We start from the raw sequence: 6937 nt of genomic DNA, 5'->3' as shown, positions 1-6937 counted from the left end.
GCTGGTGGGCCCCTTCGTGGATGGTGAGTTTGGTCTCCTTCTGGTTGGGGCTTCCTGTTCCTCCTGCCTTCCCAAATGGAAGGGAGCCCAGCCCTGCCCACTGAGAGGTCCATTGATAGGCGGTGAGTAAGTCATTTGAACAAGTGCTCCTTGGGTCCTTCTGTGCCTCCTGCCCAAACAGGAGCCCAGCGGGGCCCCAAGAAGTGCTCTTGAACCCAGCAGTTCAGCCCCCATTCCTAGACACCCAGAGCCCCTGCCCTCCTCCTGGGACTGGGCGCCCACCACACTTTCTCTCCAAGCAGGAGTGCAAGCCGTGGACTGCCCCGCCAACTGGTTCACCTACAGCGGCCACTGCTATAATTACAGCCCCCAGCTGCTGAACTGGGAACAGGCAGAGGTGAGTGGCAGAGAGTGGGGTTGTTGGGCTGGGGCAAAGTGGGGAAGGGGTGAGGACGGACCCTCCCTTGGTGGGCTCCCTCAGCAACCTGGGCTTGAGGAAAGGTGGCCTTGAGCTTTGGGACAGCTCTTTCAGACTGCCTGGTGCCAGCTGGGGTGGGCCAGCCCTTATTCCCCAATGTGTGCCACAATCGTGGTGATAGTTGCGTGTGCCACAAATATCAGAAAGTCGAAAGGCAACGCAAGACATGCTCAGGCCCCTCCGGTGTTGCCTCTCCCTCTCCTGGCACCTTTTCTCTACTGCAGGGGTCGGCTACTGGGTCACACCAGGACAGAGAGGTTGGGGGGGACGGGACTGCCCTGCCCGGATCTTTTCTCTTCCTGTGCTACTTGTGACGGCAGTTGACACAAGTTCACCTGTCCAACAAAAGAGTCACCATCTCCTCCGCCTCTTTCTTCATGGTCAGCAGCACTAAGGTGGTCCACGAGACAGTTGGGCCTGGAGGAAGGGGCGTGGAGCACCGTGCCTTTTCCATGCTCTTCCTCCCTTAGCTCAGATTGGCCCCAAATCAGGGCACTTCAACTGCCATTGGCAGAGGTGCGATGACATCACCACGCAATTTCCACACCCCCTGTGGATGCACACTTGGTGGGCCGCAATGGACCTGAGTGCAGGTGTGGTGGTCCGCGGTCCTTGAAAGGTTGGGAACCGCTGACATACAGCATAATAAATAGACACCGTGCCCAGGGGCAGGGTCTTCAGCAGCTGCCTGGGACAGGTGGCGCGCCCCCCCCCCGAGCTGCAAGGCAAACCCCAGAGCCCTTGATGGTGCAACGTGGGCTCCCCGTGACAACCTCTGAGCATCGCTTTGGAGTCTCTCTCTCTGAAGTCTGGCTCTTGAGAAGACACGGCTGGACTTCTGGAAGGAGGCAAGGGGAGGAAGAGCAGCTTCCGAAGGGGAGGGGGCTCCTCCCCCCTCAGGCTGCCATGGGAAGGCACAGCATGGAAGTCTCAGCCCTGTTTCCTTTTTCTGACCCAGGCCCAGTGCAATGCCAGCGGGGGGCACCTGGCTTCCATGAACAGTGCGCAGGAGCAGAACACCATCGCGAAGTATCTGTCGCAGAATGCGGTTGGCCAAGATGTCTGGCTGGGGCTCTCTATGACAGAGGTGAGTGCAGGTGGCTGGAACTGAGGTGCTCTGGCACCCCCCACAAGCCACTGAGCACGTGGGGGGATGGCCTGAACACGCGGGGTAAGGCCTGATGCTTGGTCTCTGTGCCCCGGCCGCACGGGCGCACCAGTGAACGCGCATGTCTCTCCTGCCTCCTCAGCACTGCAACTGGGACTGGTCCGATAACACCTTTGTGTTGTACACCGCCTGGGGAGAGCCCGAGGGCACTTTTGACCTGAGAAGCAAGCACTGTGCTGTACTGGGCCAGTCTTCAGGTGAGTGAGGCGGGGAGACAAAGACCGGAGGGGAAGAAGGAGATCCGTGCAGAAGGAGAGCAGCAGCTCCGTGTCCTGAAGTCCTCCTCCCCGGACTGTCTGCAGGTGATCCCAAGACAGACTCCGCTTTCTCTTCACAGGTTTCTCGAAGTGGAACCACGAGTACTGCTCCGGCAAGCACGCCTTCCTCTGCGAGTTGGATCCATCGTAAGTCAAGGGGGGCTGATTCCTGCCTGGGTGGCAGAAGGTTCCTCTCCCTGGATTGCCGGCAGGGGCCCCAAGGCAGGCTCTGCTTTCTCTTCACAGGGCTCCAGAAGTGAAAGCACGGAAAACACCCACCACACATTCTCTCCAAGCAGGAGAAGAAGCTGAGGAGTGCCCCTTCAACACGATCACCTACAACGATCACTGCTATGACTACACAGAACAGAAAATGGACTGGGAACAGGCAGAGGTGAGTGGCAGAGAGTGGGGTTGTTGGGGTGGGGCACGTACCCTCTTCTCAGGAGGGACACCCCTGCAGAACCCCTCAGCCACACATCCATTCCATGGCCTCCAGCAAACAGGCAGGCGCAGAGCCAGTCAGTCACTGTGCGAGCCGCCTTCTGGAAGCGAGCCACGCTGCGTCTTGCGGGCAAGGGTCCCGTGTCACGGACTGTGCTTGCTGGGGGCAGGCGCCGCCTTCTCCTCTCCTGGCGGTGTGAAGCTGTGCCGGCCAGCGAGAGTGCCCTGCACCCCGAGGGCGTGACATGGGCTCCGTCGCATGTTTGCCGTGACGACACCCAAGTGTCCCTCTGGAGACTCCCTCTCTGAGGTTCGACTCAAGAGAAGACGTGGCTGGGCTTGGAGGAAAGGGGAGGGGGAAGGCCTGGGACGAGAAGAGCAGTTTTCGGGGGGGGGATGGGCTCTCTTCTTCCCCTCCTCCTACTGCCTTGAGAAGGCACAGCGTGAAACCTCCGCTCTGGTTCCTTTTCCCAACCCAGGGCCAGTGCAGGAAAATGGGGGGCCACCTCTTGTCCCTGAACTTTGAGCAGGAGCACAAGTTCATCGCGACCCAACTGACCCGGAAGTCGTTCAGCGAAGATGTCTGGATGGGGCTCTCTGTCACCAAGGAGGTGAGTTCTGGGCCCGTCCCATCCTGGGCAGCTGCTGCCTGTGAGGGGCCTCTGGCATCCCCCCCAAGCCACCACACACGTGGGGGGATGAGGCCTGAGGTCTTCGTCCTTGTGCCCGGCCACCTGGCAGTGCCAGTGAACCAGCGTGTCTCTCTTCCCTCCTCAGACCTGCAACTGGGACTGGTCCGATAACAGCCTTCTGACGTACAGCGCGTGGGGCGACGTCACTGATGACCTGAGAAACAAGCACTGTGCTGTCCTGGGGGGGTCGTCAAGTGAGTGAGGAAAAGGACAGCATTCGGGTGGAGAGGCCAACGGGAGGGCAGAGCGAGATCCACGCAGGAGGAGAAGGGCAGGTTCTAGCCAGGGCAAGGTGATGGGTGGGGCCTCCAAAGCCCCACCGGTCCTGGGGCTGCCACTTTGGCTTCCTGCAGGAGGCCCCAAGGCAGGCTCTGCTTTCTCTTCACAGGTTTCATGAAGTGGAATCACAGGTCCTGCTCCGACAAGCACGCCTTCATCTGCAAGGTGACTCCGCTGTAAGTCAAGGGGGGCTGATTCCTGCCTGGGTCCTCTCCCTGGATTGCCGGCAGGGGCCCCAAGGCAGGCTCTGCTTTCTCTTCACAGGGCTCTGAAAACGGCATTGCATGACGTGCATAAACCAATCTCCCTTCCTCTGCCCACTACTCCTCCTCCGCAAATTGTAAATCTCCACCATGAATGAAGCCACCAGTAGGCTGGCAGCAACAGCAACACCTGGAGGAGATGCTGGTGCAAGTCTCCACACCTGCACCCCCCTCTGCAAAACTTGCAGGCCCCCCATTTTCTCCCCTAATCCCCCTTCTCTCTGAATCCCCTCCCCACGCCCGGTCCCGCTCTCATACAACTGCAAATAAACTTCTCCGGAACAAACAAAACATGTTGATTCTGTCCGTGTTCTCTGGTGCTCGAGGCCGGGGGGGGGGTGGGGGGGCCTGGCTGGCCGAGACCTCCAGAGCTCCAGCCCGGTTCTGTTTGCAAGCGTGACCCGTCTTTCCAGTGACTGGCTGGCTTTCCTTGCCGGTGCAAACAGAACACCCCTCTGGGGTCCACTGGGAAGGCCCCGAGGGCAGAATGACCACTTTTGCAGGGCCAAGGGGTAAGGGGGTGTCGAGAAGTCCCACAGGGTCCCTCCAAGGGTGTCTCCTTTGTCCCTCAGCTTTGGGAGGCGGAAATTAACTTCCAGGAGGTTGCATGTACCCATCATGGCTTGACACCTGTGATGAACTTTTGTTCACAGACCTGTTCAATCCCCTTTTCAAGGCACCCAGGTGCCATCCCCACATCCTGTGACAAGGGGTTCCACAGACTACTGACACGCTGGGTAAAGAAATATTTCCTTTTGTCTGTCCGAACTCTCCCAACACTCGATTTTAGTGGCTGTTCCCTGGTTCTGGTGTTATGTGCGAGGGAAAGAGCATCTCTCTATCCGCTCTGTCCATCCCCTGCATAATTTTGTGTCTCAAGCTCGTGAACTTTTTTCAGCCGATGCCTCCCCCCCCCACACACACACACCCCAGGGCAAGTTTTGACCTCCAACTTCTTTTGTAATCCCTACAAGCAAAACCATAATGACAAATGGCCAGGAGAAAAAGGCCAGAAGCAAGAGCTTCAGCAGAGCGCGTTGGGGAGAAGACTGGGCCATCGAGCATCCTGAAAGGGCTCCAGGAGGATCTTTCAAGACTGGGAGAATGGGCAACCAATAGCAAATGCAGTTCAGTGCACAGCAAGTGCTGCACAAGGGGGGAGGGGGTCCCAGCTTCCTAAACATTAGGTCCTCTTTAATGGTGGGTTTGGAATCTATCTGACCCACCACCGCTCCAAACTCAAACCCACCAGGACTTCCAGGAAGCAAAAACCAGAAGTGTCTGCCAGAAGGCTCTGGCAGGCGTTCTTAAGCAGGGGGAGGTCGCGGGCCGCACCTCAGCAAAGAGGTTCGGTCCAAGGATGCAATTTGATTGCAGTTTTCTGCATCCATGGGGTAAAACAGTGGAGAAAAGGCGGTTTGACTGTGCAGATTCTGCTGGGGTACGGAGAAGGCACAAGCTGGGTTTGGAAGCCAAGCTCTTCTCTTCCAACCGTAATTCTGTGCTGTAGTTGCCCCTCTGAGCACTTCACCCTCAAGGATTCGAGGCCGCCAACCCCCCACTGTACTCAAGAAGACGCCCCTTCAGAAACAAGTGCTTTATTCTGGGAATTAAAACAGTTACTTAGAAGAAGACATTTAGAATTAATTGGAATTAAATGCATTTAGAGTTAACAAGAGAGCAGCCTACCGAAAACGAACTCCATTTTCCAACCACACTCACCCAGTGTGGCTCACCTCTCCTGGACGTTCACGGCCAAAGTCCAAGAGGCGAGAGACAGAGTCCTAGTAAAATAGTGGACCTTTCCACTTGGTTCCCACCCACCCCCAACCAATCAGAAATTGGACTTGCCCACACCTCCTAGTAGGCTACCTGAGTGGCGGTAATTTACTCATGGCTTCTAGTCCCCCTTCCTCCTTAACGCTCACAGCTGAAGCCCACCATACAGTCAAGGTGTCCCTGACCAACTACCAGGTATCGCCACACTCTTCAAGGGGCACATTATGCCCCAAAGAAAGTGCAGCTTGGTCATTTCGGTCACCATCGAGTCCCACCTAGAGTTGTAGAAAAGTCATTTAGTCTGGGGACCACACATTTACACACACACACACACACACACACACACACACACACACACACACACACACACACACCCAGCATACAACAAAATTATTTTCAGTAATAGTCATGGCCAGAAAATAGACACACAAACAGGGGATGAGAGTCAGTGCCCTCCCCTTACACAGAGTTCTCACTGATATACTGCCCCTGCCTTTGGAGGTTCACTGTAGCCAACATGGTTAACAGTCACTGATAGACCTCAAGCCCACCTTGGATGGTTAGAATCCGCTTTCAAAGGCATCTCTGGCAGTGACCAACAACAGCCAAACTTCCCACCCCCACATTTACTTCCAGCCCCCTCCTCCTATTCAACAAGCTGCTGGAACTCTGCGTGACCTGAGAGTGGCAAAGAAGAAAGCACTTTTCACGTGTTCTCTTCTTTTGATGATGGTGCCCTAAACATGTTCTTTGGACATGCAAAGTCATGAGACTGCAGGTCACCCATCGTTCGTGCTCAAGATCCGGAGCAGCATTGCGTGGACCTCCTCGTCCATGAAACCCTGGAGCAGAGAAAGAGGCTACCTCCAGCAGGGCAGCCAAATGCCATCTTCATCTCCACTTGCCACTGGCTCTCAGTGAGTGGAGGAAGCATCTCCTTTCTTGGCCCCAAAGATTTGGGACATGCTCTCTGACATCCTTACCTGGGCTGCGTTCAGCAGGTGGGTTCTGTAGATGGCTACAATATCCTGATGGTTCTTCTGGACAACCTGAAACCGTTCAGGGAGCAAGTGAGGTGGAGCTAACAGAGTGAAATGGAGGAGCAAAACGGTGGAGCAAAACGTAGCACACTCTCAAAAATCCATGGGCTATGTCAGAATGCCAGATGCAAAGGAGGGCACCAGGCTGAGGTCTCTTGTTATCTGGTGTGCTCCCTGGGGCATTTGGTGGGCCGCTGTGAGATACAGGAAGCTGGACCAGATGGGCCTCTGGCCTGCTCCAGCGGGGCTGTTCTTATGTTCTTAAACTACAATTCCCAGGAGGCCTTGCAGGTCTCTTGTTATCTGGTGTGCTCCCTGGGGCATTAGGTGGGCCGCTGTGAGATACAGGAAGCTGGACTAGATGGGCCTATGGCCTGATCCAGTGGAGCTGTTCTTATGTTCTTAACTACAATTCCCAGGAGGCCTTGCAGGTCTCTTGTTATCTGGTGTGCTCCCTGGGGCATTTGGTGGGCCGCTGTGAGATACGGGAAGCTGGACTAGATGGGCCTATGGCCTGATCCAGTGGGGCTGTTCTTA

Source organism: Tiliqua scincoides, chromosome 15, assembly GCF_035046505.1.
Source record: "Tiliqua scincoides isolate rTilSci1 chromosome 15, rTilSci1.hap2, whole genome shotgun sequence".
NCBI classification, from domain to species: Eukaryota; Metazoa; Chordata; class Lepidosauria; order Squamata; family Scincidae; genus Tiliqua; species Tiliqua scincoides.
Note: the sequence above shows the minus strand (reverse complement) of the source record.